This window comes from Lepisosteus platostomus, chromosome 6 (assembly GCF_059453375.1).
Source record: "Lepisosteus platostomus isolate fLepPlt1 chromosome 6, fLepPlt1.hap1, whole genome shotgun sequence".
NCBI classification, from domain to species: domain Eukaryota; kingdom Metazoa; phylum Chordata; class Actinopteri; order Semionotiformes; family Lepisosteidae; genus Lepisosteus; species Lepisosteus platostomus.
Genome location: NC_142616.1, coordinates 19,368,311 through 19,391,420, shown reverse-complemented (window position 1 = coordinate 19,391,420; position 23,110 = coordinate 19,368,311). Strand labels below are relative to the sequence as shown.

Genomic DNA, 23,110 nt, shown 5'->3' with positions numbered 1-23,110 from the left:
TCCTGCTTAATCATTCTGTCTTAAAGATGCATTGCTTAGCTTATCTTAAGCAGTTTAATAAATTATTAAAATGATGTTGCACACCTCTGCAAACATCCTATTGTGTAGTTAAATGAGCTGGGAACATGATACCAATGACAATTAAGCTGTGAGAGATATCTAAACCTGGTTTTGCCACAGTCTGTGTTCTCTTGCCGTCCTCCTATTCACTGTACAGGTGGGGCTCAGCACCAACAGAGGAACTTTAAACTGAGGTCATGTTTGCTTCCATGGATCACTAAAGATACCGGACAGTGTGAGAGTAGGGTGTTAATCCCAGTGTCCTGGCTAAACTCTACTCTGGACTTTCTTGAAAACCTGGCTAAATAAATTTCTGTCTTAATTCATTTGTCTTAATTTCTCAGTCCTCCTCCTGATCTGCTGTGCAGTAGGCCTGCAGGTGCACAGTGGCTGCTGTGTGTCCCCTTGTGGTGGAAGAAGTGGGTCTCCTCCTATATTATGGTATCTGTGGGATGAAATGTTTTATACATTATGGTTTGGTATGAAATCTGATGTTGACGTGTGTGCTCGTCTCTGGTCCAGAAACTGCCCACGACAGAAGGGAATGATAAAAGGAAAGTCGACCGCCCCACCAGGCATTGGGTTTAGCGTGTAACACAGCTGCAGGAACATGCTCTCTGGAAGGCTGTAGGAACATGCCAATATTTTCATTCCCCTTCTTCAGGCATTTCCGACTGCTAACAAAGGAAGAATGAAGTGGTGAAATCAGAAAGGAAGATCCTTTATAGGGGCAAAGAAAGACTTTGCGTGCTTCTGCTGACTGAAGATACAGGCTACAAAATCCGCACTTTGTATTGAGAATTCTAATATTTTTTAGCTCAAAAGATATATTGTTACCTCCTACCCCTATTCATTTTCTTTTCAAACCCGAAACTCCACAGTTGCTCTTTTTGGAATTCCCAGAGTCAAAAGTGCACATGCTTCAAGAATGTCAACCAGTGTGAATTCAAAGCTTTACCTCCAGTTTTGTTTTTTTGAAGGGGAAAATTTTGTAATCCATTAACTTGAGCATTTTGCTGTTGCATTTCAAACCGTTAAAACATACCTCATCATTATCAATTGCGGTGCAATGAAAACAGTGCGTGGAGGGTGGAGCCTTTTAGCAGTCAGGAAACGCTGCAGTCAGGAGAGTTGTGACAGCTTCACAGCCCCAAACCTCAGTTGAGAATAGTACATAATATCCAGCTCCCCTTAATGGAAAAAACCAACCATCTCTTCTAGGCCTTCGAATCTCTGAAATTGTCTTTTCTGTATAGTGAGGAAGCATGTTAGATGTGATGCCCCAAATACAGTCACTTGGAATTAAATTCAGTGTGTGTGTGGAGCAACACATTTCCATCTGCCTCTATCAATTGTATCCAGGATGCCTGCAGAGGATTTGCCGAGAGATTCTTTAAAATGATAAACAGATGCCCATAAACAGGGATTTAGGTTGCAAGAGGAAAGAGTTACGATAATTGCTAGGTGCATTAGACTCATTTCCATAGATGAAAACCCACGTCTGTCAGTAAATTTAGCAGCCCCCCTAGATTTCATTTCTGTGTCATCATTGTAAATGTTTCAGTCAGTGGGTCACGTGCCTGCAATTCTGCGGTAGACTGGCAGAGTCCTTGGGCTGGAACCAAGTGCTGGTGGTTTGCAGTCTTGGCAGCCACTGTGTCTAACTGGAGCTGGGAATAAAGAGGCCTTGTGTGATTTAATGCCACTGTGAAAAGTTGGGTTGACTGTGAGCAAGGGAAGGTTTAAAATAATGAAAGGTCTTTACCTTTGTTTTACTGTTAAGTTACAAAGCTACTAGAAGCCGTTTGCTCTCAATTTATGTAAGCATCCAGTATTTGCTTACCATAAATGATACATTTTCTTAAACAGATTTCTTGTTTTCAAATGTGCAATTTGTTTTGGAGCACAGAAACAATCTTTTCAGGACAGCGGGCACATTCAGGTGGGAGGAGGATTTTCAGTTAAGCACAAATGATATGGAAAGGCTTGCTGTGTGTACAATGACGAGTACATTAGGCCTACAAATCCTGTTGGTGTTTTAATAATTTTCACCTCTGAAATGCAGTTGGATTCACTACAGTTTTTTTCTGACCCCCCTCTTTTAAATCCGTTCTACTTTTTACATGCCTCTTCTGTTCTGTTTCCTTTGCCTTGTTCAAGTGGTACTTTGGTGCATTAACATCAAGAAAAATGCAAGACCGATGCCAAAAGGGTGATTACATGGTGAAGTTTTGTTTCAAAGCACAAGTTTTTATTTTTTATTAAATCTGCACATGACTAGTATTCATTTAAAAAACTAAAGACCCAGCGGATTGAATAGCAGTTCACTTTCTGTCTGACATTTTCTCTTAGCAATAAACTTGATTTTACACAGCACCTTAAAATGTAACCATCTTAAAGCAGTTAACACAGTATTCACTGTCACAAGAGTACTTGTGTGATGGATACCAAATATGATTAACTTTTTGCTAATTAGGATCATAATTCACAACCTGTGCGAAAGGCCTTTAAATGTTTGTGGATGCTGAACGATTCATGAACTGCTCAACAGGGTTACACAACATTACTCTGCTGCGATGGTGTTGTACAGTTATTTCGACATGACTAGCTAATGTGATACAGCTCTTAGGTTTGTCATGAACAGCTATTGTGTGTGAATCATGAATGGAAGTTGTGAAATTATAATTGGGAACCTTTTGTGAATTGTTCTAGTGCCTGTTTTTATTTTTTGATCCAGCTGCACTTGAACAGATTTTGAACCTTTTCAGCTTCTTACTTCTTACATGGAGAAAGCTATTAATAGTAATTTTCCCTGCATAGTTTGAATGATAATACACAGAAGGAAAGTGTGTATGATTCACAGGTTAAGATGGCTATGTGTGCTTCAAACATGTGCCACAAGGGTACTTGTCATACCAGATAGTCCTTGGTTTATTTTTATTTTTTTGAAGGGAAACAACAAAAGCTAAAAAAGACAGTTCCTTTAAATTCACCAATTTCTTATGATGTTTTATATATATAATTGCATTCCAAAGTGAATAATGGTTTGTTACAGTTTCAAAGAGAAGTAGACTGCTAGAAAAAGCGCTAAATGCAAATGATCTCGATTGCTGAAAGTTACATAAAGTCAGAAAGTCCACTTTAAAGGGGTTCTGCCCCTTGCAGCTCATATTGGTTCTTCTGGTACACAACCAGCTTCTAGCTGTAAACCTGGTGCTAGAAATTCAGCAGCTTTATGAGTCTTCCTTTCCTAAGTAGTTGATGTCTAGATTTGCACAGCATTTGGAAGTAGCTGAATTGCTAATATTCCCAGTCATATATTCTTGGTCTTTGCGCTGCTAATATTTTGATCCGAATTTCTGAAATTATATCATTAGGGGGTATTAATGCTTTCAGGTTCTGTGCTGCACTTTGTAATTTTCTCCCTCTGATTGTGTTTGAAGTGCTTATTCAGATATGTTTCAGGGGCTGGAGAGCAGGTTGGATGCCTTTCTTTCCTAAGTCCTTGTGCTGTGATCATATGATCAGCAGCGGTTTGCCATTGTCAGCAATCCCTTCACGATCTTCAGCATCTGGTTACAACAGGCTAATAGGGCTGTGAATATATTGCTGCCATCCCAGCTCAGCCATGTTAAATCCAGGAAAGGTAATGTATGTGCAACAAAACACAAAAATTTAATATTGGGTGTTACAAAAAGGTTTGTGTGAACATTGGCCTTATTTTTGCCGATGATCATAAATGGGCATATTAATTTTAAACAGAAAAAATATTTGCTCCAGTGCAGCCTAGTTATATGAATTATTCAGATTGCATGTATCCTGGCCACTACATTTAATGGCATCTATTTGAGATCAATCTGGATGCTCAGTGATCTCAGCATTCAATATACTACATGGAAATTGCTTGAAATTCCTGTGTGCCAATTAAATAATGCCAAATAGGAAAATGATTATATTCGGTAGGAAAAAATGGAATTAAAGCTTGTTTTGTGTGCTTAATGGCAAGCGGTCGGCTTCATCCCAAGTGTCTGAAAGTTAGCGTGTGGCAGAGTCATGAAATGATCTCATTCATATTTGAAGGCCCTTCTCCCTTTTTTGTGATTTGTCTCTCCACCACAGTAGCCTAGTGTGTGTCTGCAGCATCGCTCCTAATCGCATCTCTTGGCACAATACAACAAGCTACAGTAACTGCTTTCATATTGCGTATTCGTATGAGTATTTAATATTTGCAGGTTTAAAGTTTGTGTTCTCTGTGGGGAGGGGAGATTAACTGCATACAATTATTTATGTACCTGGATGAGGGAAGCAGACTTTTTTTTCCCTGAAGGTCCACTATTAAAAGAACTTCAGGACAGAGTGAGCAAGGTGCCTATTTACAATGAGAGGTCCCTCACCGCTTCATCCCCCTGGATTTCACACAAGCAGGTCTTGAACGCAGGGCACATGGTGCACTCTGTGTAGTCTGGACACTGGCCTTTTTATCTGAGCCTCAACCCTTCACATGCTTTGAAAGCACCAGGATAGACAGGGCCATACTGAGAATGCTCCACTTGGCATTGATGCAACTATCTGTAGTAAAGCCTGCTTCAGCACTAAAGAAGGTGTCAGAAAAAGGGCTTCCATTTCATGCCAAGAGGTCTGTTAGATGAATTTATTTCTCTTATGATTTGCCCATGTTTGAGAGGTGATTTCTCACTTTAATTCCTGTTTACCTGACCGATGACAGCTCCTTTTTCTGGGTGTTCGGCAAGTATTCTTTCAGAGAGGCCTTTAGCTTGTTCCACTGTGCCTGTACTGTATGTTCAGAGTCATCTCCTGCCCCGTCAACTACGAGAACTGTGGGCGTTACGGTCACAACTATGGTTATCTGTGTTTTCACTAACTGTGCCTGAAAAGCTGATCAACACATTTGTCATCTCCCGAATTGACTACTGTAATTCTCTACTCAGTAGGGTATCTAAATCCACATTGAACGAACTGCAGTATGTCTACAGTTCGACGGCCAGAATCCTGACCAGGTCTAGTGCAAGTGATCACCTTACTCCTATCCTGGAGTCATTGCACTAGCTTCCTGTCAAGTTTCTTGTCGACTTCAAAATCCTCTTGCTTGCCTATAAGGCTCTGCATGGCTTGGCACCTCAGTACCTGTCTGATCTAATATCACCCTACTCCCCACCTCACAACCTTTGCTCTTCTAATTCTGGTCTCCTATCTGTCCCCCAAGCCCATCTACTCTCTATGGGTGACAGGGCCTTCTCCTGTTATGCCCCTAAGCTCTGCAACTCTTTCCCCAAGGATAGAGAAGGATATCACTTTCTTTAAACTTCTTCAAATCCAGACTCAAAACCTTCTTCTTTAGAAGAGCCTTTACTTAACTGGTTCCATTCTTTACTCCTCTACTCCTAATGTATTAAGTACCACCATCTACTGTCTCAGCTGTGTTTTCTCATTGTGTTTATCTTGTGTATTTTTAATTGTTGTCTTGTCATTCTGTAAAGCGCTTTGAGAAGCCACCTTTAAAGGCGCTATATAAAATAAAGTTTATTATTATTATAGTATTTCAGGAGCACCGGGACACCTGAGAGGGGTTTAGTACACAAGCTGGACGTACCGTACTTAAACTCACACAACATTTTTCTTGATGTAGGATCAGATGCCCATTGGCAAAAAAATAAACACAAACAAAAGTCCAGCTTTGTCTGAGCTCAAGCTCCACCTCTTCCCTTTCTATCAGCTGGACAGCAGATCAGCTGACTAAACAAAAACACCTTTTAAGTGAATTAAACCAGTTTGGTTGGGCGAGATCATAGAAACTCTTAGTGTAGCTCAGTGCGTGTTGCTTGAGTGTGTGATCCTGTAGCTCTTTACCGAGACTCCTGGCACAAGTCACTGCCACTTGAGTTCCTATGAAAACATGTTTGGTTGCTTCTCCGTTCCTCGTGGTGCTCTAGTGAACTGCACTAAATGAAGGCAGCAGGATGAAGGAAGATGAGGCTGACTGTCCAGCTCCTGGCCTGTATGTATGTAGCATTTAAGATGCCAGATCCTTTTTTCCCCCAACATCGACTTCAGCTGGCTACAACAGCAAGGTCACTGATTGCTGTGGTAAAGAAACTCCAGTCTTCTGTAAATTGCATCACCTGCCTGTGAGGTTTAATATGGACATTAAGATTTTCTTGCTCAGGTCTCTAAGGAGACAAGCCCCAGGTTATCTTAAATACATTTGGGATAGGCTGCAGCTCCCCCATGATCCTGAATTGAAGAAGTTATAATAATAATAATTAATAATAATAATTGCTTACACTTATATAGTGCTTTTCTGGACGCTCCACTCAAAGCGCTTTACAGGTAATGGGGACTCCCCTCCACCACCACCAATGTGCAGCATCCACCTGGATGATGCAATGGCAGCCATAGTGCACCAGAACGCTATCAGTGGGGAGGAGAGCAGAGTAATGAAGCCAATTCAGAGATGGGGATTATTAGGAGGCCATGATTGGTAAGGGCCAATGGGAAATTTGGCAGGGACACCAGGGTTACACCCCTACTCTTTTCGAGAAACGCCGTGGGAATTTTAATGACCACAGAGAGTCAGGACCTCGGTTTTACGTCTCATCCGAAGGACTGCGCTTGTTTACAGTAAAGTGTCCCCATCACTATACTTGGGGCATTAGAACCAACATGGACCGCAGGGTGAGCGCTCCCTGCTGGCCTCACTAACGCCTCTTTCACAGCAGCAACCTTAGTTTTTCCCAGGAGGTCTCCCATCCAGGTACTGACCGGGCTCACGCCTGCTGAGCTTCAGTGGGTTGCCAGTTGTGAGTTGCAGGGTGATATGGCTGCTGGCCAGTTAGGAAATGGATGGGTAGATGGATGGTTTAGTTCATGATCTGATGATTCAGGATTCCCACAGTAGGTTACAGAGCCTCTTGTGTGTGGCACAACATCTGCGGAGCTCACTGATCACACCCACCAGACTCTGTGACTGTAGACATTTTCAAAACGTAGAAATCTATCTTTCCCTTAAAGCTTTTCATGTGTACATTATTTTTGCTTTTTTGTTTTGTCAATTTACTTGTGCTCTTTTCATCTGTTTCTGCTTCTGTGCATCTTCCCTGCACTGTTGTCTTGGAGTTTTTGATTTGGTCTTGCTCCATTCCATCCCTCATAGGACAAAATAAATGGATTCTTCTTCCTCCTCCTCTGTCATCTCAGCTTGATCTTTTAGCGACTCTGCTGTCTCAGTTAACCGGGAAGCTTTCTGGGACCTGTGTTTCCCTCCCGGCTCTGCCAGCACACAAGTGATGCTATAGCGACCACGTCTCTCTGTGCTCCTCAAGGTGATGCACACTGTTTATCCAACAGGATATATTTTGTATAGGCTGGATTTCAGAAATCTATGTGCACAGAGCCCTGGGTCAAATCAAAATGAAGACGACTGGTAAATATTATAGAATATAGCTATGGCAGTGTTGCAGGCATAGCTGTGCTACAAAAATGTTTATTTTGAGTATGAGGTTGTGTGTGGTTAATTTAAAACAAATGGCCCATTTTATTTAAATTTTAGCTTGGGGAAAAAGCACTTTGGGAATATATAAATAAATTAAATAAACTGAGAAAGTGCCGAGCTATATCTATTCATTTTGAACAAACCCCTTGTTAATGTTTCATTAATTTAGTGCAAAAGAAAATAGCATTACGTTTTCCGTTGCCTGTTTTATCTTCCTATTTCCTTTAAATGTGCCATGAATGGTAAAAGCCATTTCCCTTTTAAGGAGCAGAGCCAAATCCTAATAGGATTTTTTTTTTACATTTCTAATAAGCTTCTGTGTAAGTGTAGAGCAGAAGAGTTCAAATCTAGACATTATACATCAGCAGATTTGTAGTCACAACATGAATTTCATGTTAGGGAATTTCCAGATTGCAGTAACAGTTACTCAAATTCTGATTTCAAACATTCTTTCTCAATTACAACTGCAACAGTTCAGACTGTAGTAAAGTTTTATATTGTGCTATTTTTGTCAAATATGAAGTTCAGTTAATGAATTATGTTTGAATCATGGAAACGCTCTTGACCTTAGAAAAAGTAGTTCACAGAACAAATGTTGACTCTATTTGGCACCTATTTTCAAATAGTCATATCAACCCAGTATTAATAAAGGGTTAATAAGCACATGATCAGGATTTAATTCAGACAGGTTCTTGAAGGGAATGTAAATCGTTAAGAATATATACCTGTGAGGATCTGTTGAGTGTGTGATATAGTTATGACTTGCTATTGAAATATGTCATACTTTCAGGCATCTAATGCATTGCCAAGACGACGGGGCAAATTTGTTAAGTCCAGATGTCTCTCATGTACATACTATGAATTGATTTTTCTCAGTCTTCTTTTAATGCAATGCATTTAACAAAAGCACCAAGCAATAAGCCTCCACCCCTTTTCAGAGTGATGATTGTTGCATAATCTTTTACTAATCAGTTTGACATTTAAAATAGGCTTGATCCAAATTTAGAATTTAGGCACATATCCTCAAATGTTTTGTATTTGTAGGTGTTACAACTGGATTATCATACTGTGCACAAATATGCATCCATATAACTGAAAATGCTCTAAATAATAAGTCATAATTAAATTTTCATTTGCATTCTAAGTGATCTCAGCATCATACACTATAACAGGACCATTAAGCCACTATGTACAGTATGAAGCAGAGGTGCTCCAAAGACCCCATTCTCAGTACAGCGAATGTAGAAATAACAGATGGAGGTTCCCTACAGAAGGTCCCAGAGCACATTGGATTCAGTAAGATCCTGTCTTTTGTGAAAGGCAAAACCCAAGCTTACAAAAGCATGGCTGTGTGGCAATCTCAAAGTCAGCATTTGTCCTCAAAGTGATGAGGTGAGAGGTAAAAATAAAGAGCACTGTTGTCAGGTACACAGAAGCAAACGTTTGACACAAGCTTTTGTTTTTAAAACATCCAGTGAAAACTAAATTCCACTGCATCTTCCAATTTTTGCATCTACTCTCCTGAAGCTAAGGTCCCCTTTCTCATTTCTTTGCCACAAGGCCTTTCAGAGAGAGATGCCCTATGAAAGGATGTATTTCAACAGTCAGAAAACTTAAGCATTTTAGTGTGACCCAAGGCCATGTTTTGTTATTTATGAGAGATGCATTTTAGGGCACTAAATTTAGAATAAAATGAAAGGATTACAAAAAACAACTTATAAAGTAATGATCATAATTACTCTTTTCAGCATGCACATTGAGAGAGGGGAAATAAAAGACATTTGTGAGGAATAAGACTGTGTGGGAAGATTTCAAGTGAGAGCACCAGAGAATACATTCTATATAATTACACATGGAGAGATCACTCATTATTTGATTTTAGTAGCTATTTTTACCAATTATTTTTGAGCTTTGTGAATATATTTTAGAACATGCCTTGCTGAACGGTATATTCAACTGTGTAATTTAGTTCTCCGAACTGTAGTCCTGTTCCTTTTATTGCATACTGAAACAATGCAAGTTCAAATCACTGTGCTTCCATTATGTTCACCTTTGTCTGTGTGCTCAAAACAAGCAAGCCTGAGCCTGCCCTGGTGCAGAATCCTAGTAATGGGGTTTTCATCCCAGAGCTAATAGCTCCTACTACACACCCTCAGGTAAGCCAACTGGAGCAAATGACCAGTTATTGTCTTTGCTCCTCAGTCATTGTGCCGACGATTACTGGTATTGTTTCTTCAATTATGATATTTATGGTGAATGCACACGTGCGTTTTGTTATAGTTACGTTTATTGAATGCGCATTTGTGTTTGTGTGTCTGTAGTGCATCTTTATCCTTTTCCACTTTCTCTTACTGAACGGTTACTGAGCAGGAGCTGCATGTCTTCATATCACAAGAGTAACCAGTGGAAGCTGGTATTAGCATTAGAAGTACAAAGTTTAGGTTTGGCAGAACCTATTTGGCAAATATGTCTCTTTTCTGTCGAGGTTGTGTCTTTACAGTCAGCACAATTCTGCAACACTTGAGAACAACATCTGGAGCGCCTCAGTACAATAATCTTATCTTTGGATTCTCGATGGTTATTTACTCTTCTGCAGTACTTGAATCTTTTGTGTTCTGGCAAACAGACATCTGTCAACTAGACCTATGTAAGATTGGAAAATATTGAGTGAGGTTCATTTGTCTCAGTGCCCACACAGTTTTAATTATATGTAACAAAATAGTAAAAAAAAACCTCCATCCCTTCCTTTTCCTTTTAATTAGTTCGATTTTAACCACGTGATTGTCTTGCATAGTATAAGCACCTAACACAGTTTATTCTCAGGCACAGCAAAACCTGGATTGGCAGATTGACAGTTCAGGTTGATTTTAGAGAGAAACATTCTGTATGCTTATGTTGATTCTCAGCCTCCAGCAGATAATGTGAGAAATGGGTACTTCTCCATCACCTTGTTAAAGTTTTGGTTGTCCACTGGACTACTTCAGTTGTTCTTTCATTTTGCAGGCATGAGCTATAATCAATGAGGATTTAAAAGGGGCTTAACCGAGTACTTCCAAAGGAATTCCGAAACACCCACAGGTAAGATACTTGATTTCCTTTCCTTTGCTGAAACAAAAGCCATCACCATCAGTGAAGCCATCCTTCAGTTTAGTTTTAGCCCTAATATTGTTTTATGCCCAGAAACACAGTATGAACGGACAGAACTGTCAATCTTCCAATCCATGTACTTGCGTGATTTTGCATGTGCAAAGGTGACATGTTCACAGAAAAGATGCGTGGGTTGGCAGGTTTCATGTTGGTGCCACAGTGATGCTACATGCAAGTGAAAGAGAAAGGAATTTGCTTTGAGAACACAGTGTTCCTGCCAGCAACAAGGTGAAGTCACTAGTGCATTCAGTGGACAACAGCAGCTTTTCTGACAGGCTGTGACTGGACCTGGACCTGGAGGGGAATGTGTTCTGACCCAGTGACAACAACTCCAGGTTCAGACGAGTTGGCTGAGGGGATCATTTCCACCCACCATGCCTGCTCATGTCGTTGGGCGTTTTAGAAAACCCCAAAGCCGATTACAGTTGGCCGGCATGTATTTGAAGTAATGATGGATTTGGAGTAGGTGGATTCTGAAACAAAAGAATTATCATGATTCCCATCACATAGGAGCTCCAGTGCAGTTTGTGCATCAACATGAAGGAAATCTTCTGCAATAATAGAAGAGCCTAGTGATTTCTGTGCTAGTGAGCGGCGGTAGAGCATGGTGTTTATCATATACTGTAAACGTTTGGTGGGGGTCTTCCTGCTTTGGTGATGGGAGCATGTTGGTCTGGGAGAACAGTATTGCCTGCACTCAAAGTCATCTTGTTGTTGTCAGTGGAGGACAAAGGTTTAAGCTGGAGGCAGAGATGAATTTAAGATAACAACTGGAGGGAAACATTTCAGGCAACACAATAAACCCTAAGGCAAGATACGTTTTTTTTTGTTTGCCCTGTAAATGTCTCCGTACTGTAGTATATGAACTTTTCTAAAAACATTTTTATTAGCACCTCCAGAGTAGAGCAGAATTGAGATTGCCATGAGTGCACTACAGTGATTTGTCCACTTGAGCTTGTGGAATCACGCAAAACACTAAGAAAAGAGAAGAAGCAGACTTTTGCTGGAAAATATGTGAATGTTTCTAGGGCAATCAGTGTATTTTTCAAAATCAAGGCAGTGATACTTTTGTTGCTGTTATTGCTGACATTCTGGTCAGTGCGTATTGGGTAAATAGCACTGCGTACAGCAAATAAACCATCTAAGACTGAGTGATAGAATTGTTCTGCAGTAAAGGAAGCCACGAATCTCAGAGTTCAGTGGAGGTCAACAGTAACAGCCACATGGAGACATGAAGGTCCTGTTTTCCTGTGTCTGGCAGCAGAAATAAAGTGGATAAGCTCCTTCCTGTTCTTATCAGACAAGAGGAGAAAATCACTATGCATTTTACCTGATACTCCACCCCCATTGTTAATAATGTCTGAATGCTGAGTGGTTTTTTTCAGGGTTTTTAAACTATTTTTTTGTTTTTTGGTTCAAAGCAGTTTTAAGTGACTGTTTTAAATAAAATGGTAATGCTGATTAATGTTTACGGTATGATTACAGTATGCTTTTGTGAGTTCCTTGCATGATGGTAATATACACAATATGCTTTTTGTTTTGGAAACTACTGGTTTGATAATCTTGTAGTTGTAATCAGAACTGATGACTTAAACTTCATTAAAGATCAGTAGTGTACCACTGGTGGCATGGTCACTGATTTGTTGTTGCCAACAAAAAAAAACACAAATAATCTTGCTTTCTCTGGTGGTTTTCTTGTGCTTACAGTAGCTAATGAAGTGTTTAATCTGCTTCCGATTTAGTCTTAAAACATCCACTTTTTCCACGGATTGCAACCAACTTCTTGTTTGTCTTAAGCAGAAATGACAAGGCAGCTCCTTGCATGTAGTGGTTATTTACATTTATTTGTATTCTTTTGTCTATATCTCATGTATGTTCTGTTGCATGAAAGGTTGTAATACATTCCAAGCATAGGAGGTTGTAGAACCACTTGAGTGCTGACAATGTTACAGAACACTAAATTGTCCTGAAAGAACCTATTATGTTTGTTACACAAGACTTGACCTACCTTTTTTGCAGCCAAACGCTTGGCCCCAATTTGCATTCCTGCTAGCATGCAGCTTTCTTATGTGAGCAGGGTGAGTGCAACTTTCCGTTTTGCACTTTCACCATATGTCAAAGGTTGTTCAGAAAAGTCTTCCTCTGAAAACTGAGGAAAGTCCAAGATCGCCTTATGACACGAGAAGAAATATTTTTAGGCATTCATTTATTTAGTTTTAGTATTGAAGAGCCGCTTTCTGAAAGTCCTTAAGTCTTTGTTTTGTTGGCAGACAACTTGAAACTGTTTGTCCTTCAAAACAAGTGCAGTCAGATAAGGTTAAAAAATACAGCCCCGTTTCTGCACAGCACATGCCACTGTGCCTACAGTTCTGTAATGTATGATTTCTTTATCAACAGCACAGAGGCACACAGTCTTAGCAGTATCTGCAAAACGTTAAGGAGGGCAGGAAGAGGAAGCAATCATGTAAAAGTAACATTGCTGTGAAGGTTTTCTTTCTACCTCACACTAACTGCATAGATTAATTACCTTCCTAAGCATGAAATCAGCCAGAGCGGAGGTGCAGGCTGAAATGTCACATCGCACACATCTGAGTTTTCAAGAACTTTCCTTATCACAGTTCTTGTGCAAACGTGAAAACAATTCAGGCTGTGTCTCTCCAGTCACATGGTGGGGAACTGCTGTAGAGCTGGAATGCCCTGGTATTTCCTGAGGGTTCATAAACACAGGGGAAGGGGAGGGGGGTGGGGGGGTTCATTTCAGCACTACAACACTGCCGCAATGGCCCCACTGAGAGAACAGCTTGTTTCTTTTTTTAATTACTAATTGCACCAGCTCAGAAGGTAAATGTTGAAGAAGTGCAGAGTTTTGCAGCTGGAATCTATATATTAACCTTAAGGATTTTTATTTCTTCTGTGCTAAAGCTGAAGGTTCATCTTATTGTCAGGGGAGGCTTTTTTATAATGAAATAACACATTTAATGTCCTAAAAAATATGAGGTAGCTTTTCAAAGGCACGTGCAGTGCCTTGTTTTGCAAGGACACTATTTAGCAGAAATTTCTGTGCATTTGAAGCCCATTGGATGCTGTAAGGGTTAGGGACTTAAAATGGCTAGAGATTAGAAACCAATTAGCCTGATAATTGGTCTGGCCCATGGCTTTTGGAAGACCAGGGACTAAAGCTTTATTTAATGAAATTAGTTTCAGTGTTTCCATGCTGGTTTACCTAATTGGTTTGGAGTGTTACATTCAAGTGTTTAATGAGCACTTTCAAATGAAATCGCTGACGTAGAGAAGAATACAAGTGTGCAGTACTTCTGATTTTCTATGTTTAAAGTATGAAGTGTTTAGTGTCCCTGTTAGGCTGCTGGGCTGTGAACTATCGTAATTGTAGACAGTTTTCAGATTCTCATGTAGAGGTTGTCCTTTTATATTGACCGTTGCTGAGGCTGTAATACAGCTTGAATGCTTCTTTGTGATGTTCTAAACACTTCCTGAGAACCACTGAAAATTGTGCATTCTTGCTCAGGAGGTAAATATTTCTTCGATATGGCAGTTTTATTGCAGACTTAGTTGAAGCATTGAGCTTATGGTGCAATACTGGGCAGCTGAAAAAGAGTTGTTTTTCTTTATATTGTAATGCCTGTTTTTCCCTTCCAGTTAAATGGCTTTGTGGTTCAAACAAGACCATAGTTTTCTAAGTTGATTTACATGTAATTTCTCGTTTTCTACAATTGTTTTCCTTGGTGTACTTCTTTGTCTCGACAGTTTCCTTTGAAGCTGGTTAAAGAAAAGGGGTATTGTATATGTCCAATACTAATTGGGCCCAATCCTAAGAGTCTGCAGTACTGTACAGTACATGCGTGACCTTTCACGAGAGTACTGAATTGCTTTATTTTTTAGGTTCATTATTTAAAAAGACATGAGAAACAATTTGCTGACTGACACAGGAGCATAAAGATGACCTTCCAGTGTTCGTATCTGTGGAGATAATTGGAGCCAGCACACCTTTGCAGTTGTCTTGGCTGTGTGAGCAGGTTATAGGGTCACATGGACAGTTAGCCATGCTTGAGTCCTGTTGCACTGGAGGAAGGAAGCAATTCATTTGGGTTTCCTCATTAACGCTTGACCCCCATTCCTATTTCCTAGGAATTTACTGCCTTTGTGACATTTTAAAATAAAAACTTTTTATTAATTCATGAATTATTTCATGATTTTTTTTTCTCAGCTTACCATAATAATAAGGACACTCGTAGAGAAAAAAATCTGTACTTCTTAAATTACCTGAAATTAGATAGCATTCAGCTGGTAATCTAGTGTTCATTAATCTGTTATATTTATATTAATTGCATGTTAGGAGTATAAATGTCAACTACACTGGTAGCATTTGTCAGTGGGGTGTGAATGAAACCCCTATAGGACGTGATTTGTGCTCTCAGTGTATATTCTTTGTCGTGTGATATCCTTTTAAACCTGCCTCTAGCTGATTCTGTTTCTCAGATAAAGCGCTTCTAATTCTGAAATTATGCCTGAGCTGCTTTTCACTGAATATCAGAGGTCTGGAGCCTTTTGGCTCATCAATCTCTCAAGCATGGCTTACAGGTGATGCTGATCATTAATGCACATTTCAGTCCTGCAGTTCACTAACTGATACTTGTATGTATGGTTGCAAATTTCTATTCACAGTGAATGAAACACACCAGCAAACTTCTTTGCAACAGAAGCGAGAGATGTGTAGTGTACAATAATCACAATTATGATTTTTAAAATGATGTTGGTTAATAAGGAACAAGCAGCTCTCTAGTGATGGATGGAATGCTAAAATACACTGTGCACTAGGGTAATGGTTTAGGTTTTCTACATTGGGATTAAGTGTAGTGGCAATGGCTGCTAATTGCTATTATAAAGGAGGTATGCCGTTGTAAAATAAACATGGGCAATGTGGAACGGTGCCTAGAAGGTTAAAAGGGAATAATGCACAGTTGAAATTAAACTCATGTAGGGAATGGTACCCATGATGGCACACAGTTGACCTGAATACAGCCCTGCAGTGAGATTTGTGGAATTTCACTGCTATTGAGAATATAACTTTGACAGTTTTTAAGGAATGTCCTGAAACAGAGCATTTCCCCTTCCCAAACAGCTCCGGTGTGGGACTGTAGCAGTTGGAAGTGGTTTATATTCACTGGCTTTGCTGACAATCAGCCATGAGTAAATGAGCTAATTGAGTGGGCTGTCACTGCTGTACCTGGTGAGGCAGACCATGTCCCCAGCTGTAGACTGTGACAAAGTGTGAAACAATTTCACCCGCACATTCAGTCAAATGCTGTGTATATATATTGAATTGCAAACTGTTTTTTTTTGTCAAATATAAACCTTTCTTGCATGCATCTTCAGAATTATTTTGTTGTTCAGTCACTCAGTTCCTAATCAAAAGTCAGTCCATCAAAAACAAAGCTGTTGCTCTTCAGCCAAGCCATAACTTTTTGTGGAATGTATAAATATTGTTAATAATAATCCCTAGTGCTGTGTTTACAGTGGTACAGCCATATGTTTGTTGCATGCAATATTGCAATATTGCAAAGAGTGCTTTTATAAAATTCCACAAAAACATGTTTAAAAAGACAGGAAAGAGCGAAGATGATACATTTTTAAACAAGGAGCTTTTTTTTTTAAACTGAAGAAGCGAAAACAAAAAAAAACAGAAGGATTAACAGGTCAGTAACTGATTATGGAGATAACAATTGTGAGACACCATGTTTGAATAATGAAATCATTCTTCAGCTGTCCCTGGGTTGCACAGGCAGCGACTGTAGTGTGGTGTTCCTGCCTGCGGCCCTGCAGCTCTGTAAATAGCCTCCTCTGTTGGAAGAGCAGGAATGCAGAGGCTAGGTGCTGTCCTGGCTTCTCCAGAACACAAGCCGTTCACATGTCCTCCGAGTGGGGAAACTCCGGAAGCCTCTGGCTCGACGGTTTCTTGAATTCAAGCGAGTCAAGCGGTGCCGACAGAGCTGATTGCACTAGTAACATTTGTTTTTAAACTGTTCTGCATTCACATAAAGATTAGATGCATTTAAGCTGTACCTTGCTGTATGAACCATATATGTGCACACTGAAATGACTTTCCCCAATTTTGATCTTTTACATATGGAAAGGTGAAAAGTCAATTGTATTGATGATGATCATGAAATTAAATCTGTATTACCAGGCAGTGTGTGCCATGTGTGATACAGTATATACTGTACCTGTCCGATTAAAGTATAATCCTCACAGACTACCAATGAAGTATGTCTAATGCAGTTCTATTGTCTTTACAAATTCATGCATGACATATGCGCACATATATTGGTAAAAGTAAATAAGCTTAAAAAACAGTCTAAGACAGGTTTAAACATTAAGCTGTTAAAACTGACTTTGCTAACGTGCCAGTGTGTGTGTGAAGAAAGTAGGTCATTGATTTGGAACATGTACAGTGATTGTGCGCTGGCCTAGAACAGAGCTATAATCGGAGTTCTTCCATACCAAAACAGCTTTTTTTCCCCTTTTTTTAAGTGGCTGTCATTTCAAGGTCAGGACAACAAGTTGTCTCATCTCACTTTCTGGTGCCATGCTGGTTTTGTGGCTGTTAGAAAGCCACTACTAGAAAAATGTAACCATGCATTTCTCTTGAGTTTTTGTTTGCACACATAATACAAAAATGTTAGAAATATGTTTTTACTCTAAATGTAACAAACCAAGTGTCTTGAGTTTTTCCCTGTTTAAAACATTCCATTTTTTAAGAACTGTAGAAAGTGACTACTGAGACGCACCCTGGCCATAAGCCTGACCATTGACCCTTTACCACTGTCCTCATCCAAGAATTAGCAGAAGATCTGTCCCCTGGGAGATGGTGGTGGTGAAAGGGATATTGTGTAATGCAAGGTCGCTTGCACAGGGAGTAATTCTGCTTGAGTGAAAATGATCAAGGGTCAGATGATAGGATAAGCAATGTGAATGTATTTCTCAGGCTTATCAGGCAGTAATTCCCTGATCAAGCTTCCTTCTATCACTGTACCTTTAACCTTGCTTGGGCAGTGAAATGCTCATTTTGTGTGGAAGGCCTTTCTTTTCTGAGAGGTGGGCAGGAAGCATTAATAGATATCTGGATTCCTTGGAAAGTGATAAAATGTGTGTTGATTCATGCAGTGCATCAAGTATGTTGAGGTAGTATCAGTTCTCAGGGTTTAACCTTAAGCCAGACATTGATGATGTTATGATACAGATATTACGGTTTCTTTTTGCATGATTTTTGCTTCAGTTATTATTCAGTTTATATGCTTTCACAGATGAGATGAGCCATCAGTAGTGGTGTTACTCATATAAATATTGGACAGCTTTACTATTCTACGTAATAACTCCATACCTATGGCGGTAAAGGAAACTTAAATTTTGAGTGGAGAATGAATATCTTTTCATAGGTGAAAATGCCCCTCAAAGCTGGCACTCTTCCAGGAATCAGAGGTGAAGAGCACTGTTGTCTCTTAGTTGTTGTTAATGTCTTTCTGCTAATAGCTGAAATGTGCTGCCCCATCAATTAAAAAGACTCCTTGAAGACTGTTTCGTATGACGTCCTGTTTGACCCAGTGCCGTAGCAATGCACAGCTTTGAGCCAGGCAAGACATGATCTCACTCACTGCTGCCAAAGGGGCTTGAGCAGACACATGCACACTCAACAGATGTAAATCAGAATTGCCTCTGTGGCTTGTCTTCATTGCAACATCTGAGCTGTTCTTAACAGAACCAAACAAAACATTTAATGATCAGTCTGCAGCTTCTTTCATGTCTGACATCCTTCTGTTACATAAAGATAAGCACAGAAGCCCTCCCGAACTTCCGCACAGATTATTGAAGCCATAAAAAATTAAAGCATGTGAACAGTCTGAAATAGTTTTGTGCAGTTTTTTTTTAAGGTTTTTGCGATGTGCTTTAGTAAACAAGAGTGGAGAGCTGGATCGGCTAAGAAAAAGCTAAAGAAATCTAAATATTAGGATTTCAGCTTTCCCAAACAGACTGTTTCAATATAGTGTAGTTCAGAAAGATCAGGAAGAAATGTTTTTAAAATAAGATAAGAACCTCTGTCTGTCAGAACGGGTTGTGTCAGTCTTGGGCTGTGATATATGATTGGTATCAGCTGTGCATCTAAATGTTCCAAATCCATGACCCATCCACACCCCAACGTAATGGTAAAAAAATTATAAAACTTGCCAACAATGTACTGCGATCAAGCTAAAACAAACACTCCCTTATCATGTTTCAAAATCAAATAATTGCCCAAACCAGCCACCAGACCATTTTTTCCATGGCATATTTCCATGGCAATCTTTTAGATCAACAGTTAAAACCTTCGTGAAACAATTGAATGCCTGTTTGAAATGCTCAGAAATGTCAGATGGTGAGTTGTTATTGTAAGATCTGCTGCTTTTGTAATAATACAACAGCAGGTACAATCTGTGCTTACACGACCAATTCTTTATAACTTTGTAAGATCATACTACCTATTTCATATACAAAAGCTTATTCATACTGCATTATAGTGTGGTGTTATTTAAATCTAAAGATGTGCATTCCCAAGAAAACATCCTTTTCATTCTGTTGTCATACATTCAGGGTTAGATCCGTGTTAAAACATTAGTCCTGTGTGCACTTTTTAATTCTCACAAAACTCAGTGAGTTGGCGGGTTGGACTGCCAAGAGCATTTAACCCTTTATTTTCAACAGAGCTGCTCAGTTTTGCAGTGGTCTGAGGTTCATCAACATAACCTTTGAACTTTGAGCAACATACTGTCACTAGAACAAGCTGATGGGGGTAAGTGAAAGTCTGCTTAATACACATGTAGTGTATATGAGAAGGGAGCTCCTAACTTTCTCCTTTCGTTTTTCTAAGAGGTTTTTTGCTGAGAAAGTTTTCTGCTTGGGCATTTATAGATGTGGACTAAGCCTGAAACGTCCTGGCAAATTTTATTGTAATAAACTCTTAAATTAAAAATAAAAGAAAGAGAAGCCATAGGCCATCCTTTCCAATCATGCTTTATTTGTACGAGTTTTCATGACAGGATAGGGAATGAGCTGGAGAAAAACGATTAGGGTTCAGGGCTGACCAGCCCTGGTCCTGCATAGCCACAGTCCAGCAGGATTTACAAATCAACGCTGGGACATAAACACCTGAAACGCTCTGGAGTTTTGATCAGCTTGGTATATGTGTTCATGTAGTTGAAGAATGACCTTTGGTGATTTAGGGCTACTGGGTGTTGGTATTCTCAGTTACAGTGGTCTCCATACTACTCAATTGAACATATCCCTAAGCGGTTAAAACTAAATTTTAGAAGTCTTAAAAATGTATAAGGTAAGGCTGACCAGCCCAATCTGGACACCCCTGTTATATCTGTTAATTTGCTACAATCTCTTTGTAAGATGGAGATTTATGTGAAAGATTTATGCGAGGTGTTTATCTATGAGAGATTTAACATGAAACAAATCAAAACATCAATTTCATCTCTCTGGACATCATACTTAAACAACAGTGTAGAAGTATTCAAATGTACAGCTTAAATTACATTTTACAAGTTTGCAAAGTTCCTGTCTATGTTATCATTACTGTATTTGCTGTTCCTTTATTGGAAAAGACAGTAAAATAATTGTATCTCTTTCTTTTCTGGAAAGATTAACATAATTTTGTTTTCCAACAAAGAGCTAAAACCATATAAGAATTACATGTGAGAATGCCCAGAAAATCATTCCAGCTGTTATCAGATGTGTCCACAGCAGTGCTGTAGAGCCGTGTGGAGAGTGTGCTGTCTCTTGTGTGTGACTGTGAGTGTGTCCTGAGTGTCCACAGCAGTGCTGTAGAGCTGTGTGCAGAGTGTGCTGTCTCTCATGTGAGTGTGAGTCTGTCCTGAGTGTCCACAGCAGTTCTGTAGACCCGTGTGGAGAGTGTGCTGTCTCTCGTGTGAGTGTGAGTCTGTCCTGAGTGTCCACAGCAGTGCTGTAGAGCCGTGTGGAGAGTGTGCTGTCTCTTGTGTGTGACTGTGAGTGTGTCCTGAGTGTCCACAGCAGTGCTGTAGAGCTGTGTGCAGAGTGTGCTGTCTCTCGTGTGAGTGTGAGTCTGTCCTGAGTGTCCACAGCAGTGCTGTAGAGCCGTGTGGAGAGTGTGCTGTCTCTTGTGTGTGACTGTGAGTCTGTCCTGAGTGTCCACAGCAGTGCTGTAGAGCTGTGTGGAGAGTGTGCTGTCTCTGGTGTGAGTGTGAGTCTGTCCTGAGTGTCCACAGCAGTGCTGTAGACCCGTGTGGAGAGTGTGCTGTCTCTCGTGTGAGTGTGAGTCTGTCCTGAGTGTCCACAGCAGTGCTGTAGAGCCGTGTGGAGAGTGTGCTGTCTCTTGTGTGTGACTGTGAGTCTGTCCTGAGTGTCCACAGCAGTGCTGTAGAGCTGTGTGGAGAGTGTGCTGTCTCTCGTGTGAGTGTGAGTCTGTCCTGAGTGTCCACAGCAGTGCTGTAGACCCGTGTGGAGAGTGTGCTGTCTCTCGTGTGAGTCTGTCCTGAGTGTCCACAGCAGTGCTGTAGAGCTGTGTGGAGAGTGTGCTGTCTGTCGTGTGAGTCTGTCCTGAGTGTCCACAGCAGTGCTGTAGACCCGTGTGGAGAGTGTGCTGTCTCTGGTGTGAGTCTGTCCTGAGTGTCCACAGCAGTGCTGTAGAGCCGTGTGGAGAGTGTGCTGTCTCTCGTGTGAGTCTGTCCTGAGTGTCCACAGCAGTGCTGTAGACCCGTGTGGAGAGTGTGCTGTCTCTCGTGTGAGTCTGTCCTGAGTGTCCACAGCAGTGCTGTAGACCCGTGTGGAGAGTGTGCTGTCTCTCGTGTGAGTGTCTCCTGAGTGTCCACAGCAGTGCTGTAGAGCCGTGTGGAGTGTGCTGTCTCTGGTGTGAGTCTGTCCTGAGTGTCCACAGCAGTGCTGTAGACCCGTGTGGAGAGTGTGCTGTCTCTCGTGTGAGTGTCTCCTGAGTGTCCACAGCAGTGCTGTAGAGCCGTGTGGAGTGTGCTGTCTCTCGTGTGAGTGTCTCCTGAGTGTCCACAGCAGTGCTGTAGAGCCGTGTGGAGAGTGTGCTGTCTGTCGTGTGAGTCTGTCCTGAGTGTCCACAGCAGTGCTGTAGAGCCGTGTGGAGAGTGTGCTGTCTCTCGTGTGAGTGTCTCCTGAGTGTCCACAGCAGTGCTGTAGACCCGTGTGGAGAGTGTGCTGTCTCTGGTGTGAGTCTGTCCTGAGTGTCCACAGCAGTGCTGTAGACCCGTGTGGAGAGTGTGCTGTCTCTGGTGTGAGTCTGTCCTGAGTGTCCACAGCAGTGCTGTAGAGCCGTGTGGAGTGTGCTGTCTCTCGTGTGAGTGTCTCCTGAGTGTCCACAGCAGTGCTGTAGAGCCGTGTGGAGTGTGCTGTCTCTCGTGTGAGTGTCTCCTGAGTGTCCACAGCAGTGCTGTAGACCCGTGTGGAGAGTGTGCTGTCTCTCGTGTGAGTGTCTCCTGAGTGTCCACAGCAGTGCTGTAGAGCCGTGTGGAGTGTGCTGTCTCTGGTGTGAGTCTGTCCTGAGTGTCCACAGCAGTGCTGTAGAGCCGTGTGGAGTGTGCTGTCTCTGGTGTGAGTGTCTCCTGAGTGTCCACAGCAGTGCTGTAGACCCGTGTGGAGTGTGCTGTCTCTCGTGTGAGTGTCTCCTGAGTGTCCACAGCAGTGCTGTAGACCCGTGTGGAGAGTGTGCTGTCTCTGGTGTGAGTCTGTCCTGAGTGTCCACAGCAGTGCTGTAGACCCGTGTGGAGTGTGCTGTCTCTCGTGTGAGTGTCTCCTGAGTGTCCACAGCAGTGCTGTAGACCCGTGTGGAGAGTGTGCTGTCTCTGGTGTGAGTCTGTCCTGAGTGTCCACAGCAGTGCTCTAGAGCCGTGTGGAGAGTGTGCTGTCTCTCGTGTGAGTGTCTCCTGAGTGTCCACAGCAGTGCTGTAGAGCCGTGTGGAGTGTGCTGTCTCTCCGTTGAATCTGGGAAGGAAATCCTGCGGGTTCACCGCAGGGGCATTCGACTGACACAGTCCCCCAGCTTTGTGCCCTTCCCCCCAGCTGTAACCAAGCACACAGCCGTTCCTTCCTGAGTCTTTGAAAAGCGGTCCTCCTAATTTTGTTTTTGTTTGTTTATACCAAAACTGCAGAAAACTATTTTTTAACCAGCCCTCCTGTTTTCATAGAAGCAAGATATTTATACCGTAATTGTACTGATGAGGATTTCTTTGGCAGAATTTAATAAATGAAATAATTTAAACTTTAATCCGGCTCCTATTGGTGATTAGTTTTAAAGAAATAACTTATGAATAGGAGTATTCAAATAAAATCATACGC

At 41.1% G+C, this 23,110-nt stretch overlaps 1 protein-coding gene across 9 annotated transcripts in view; it reads left to right on the top strand.

The window, feature by feature from the left end:
• The window catches only part of zmiz1a (zinc finger, MIZ-type containing 1a), a 159,308-nt gene that overhangs the window by 50,316 nt on the left and 85,882 nt on the right, over window positions 1-23,110 (top strand). For 8 of the 9 annotated variants that reach the window (XM_088634613.1, XM_088634620.1, XM_088634617.1 and 5 more), the window contains exon 3: window positions 10,574-10,648. The exons of the other annotated variant lie outside the window; for it this stretch is intronic. The gene's annotated coding sequence lies outside the window, so the exon portion shown is untranslated. The remainder of the gene's footprint in view (window positions 1-10,573; window positions 10,649-23,110) is intronic. 9 annotated transcript variants of the gene reach the window in all.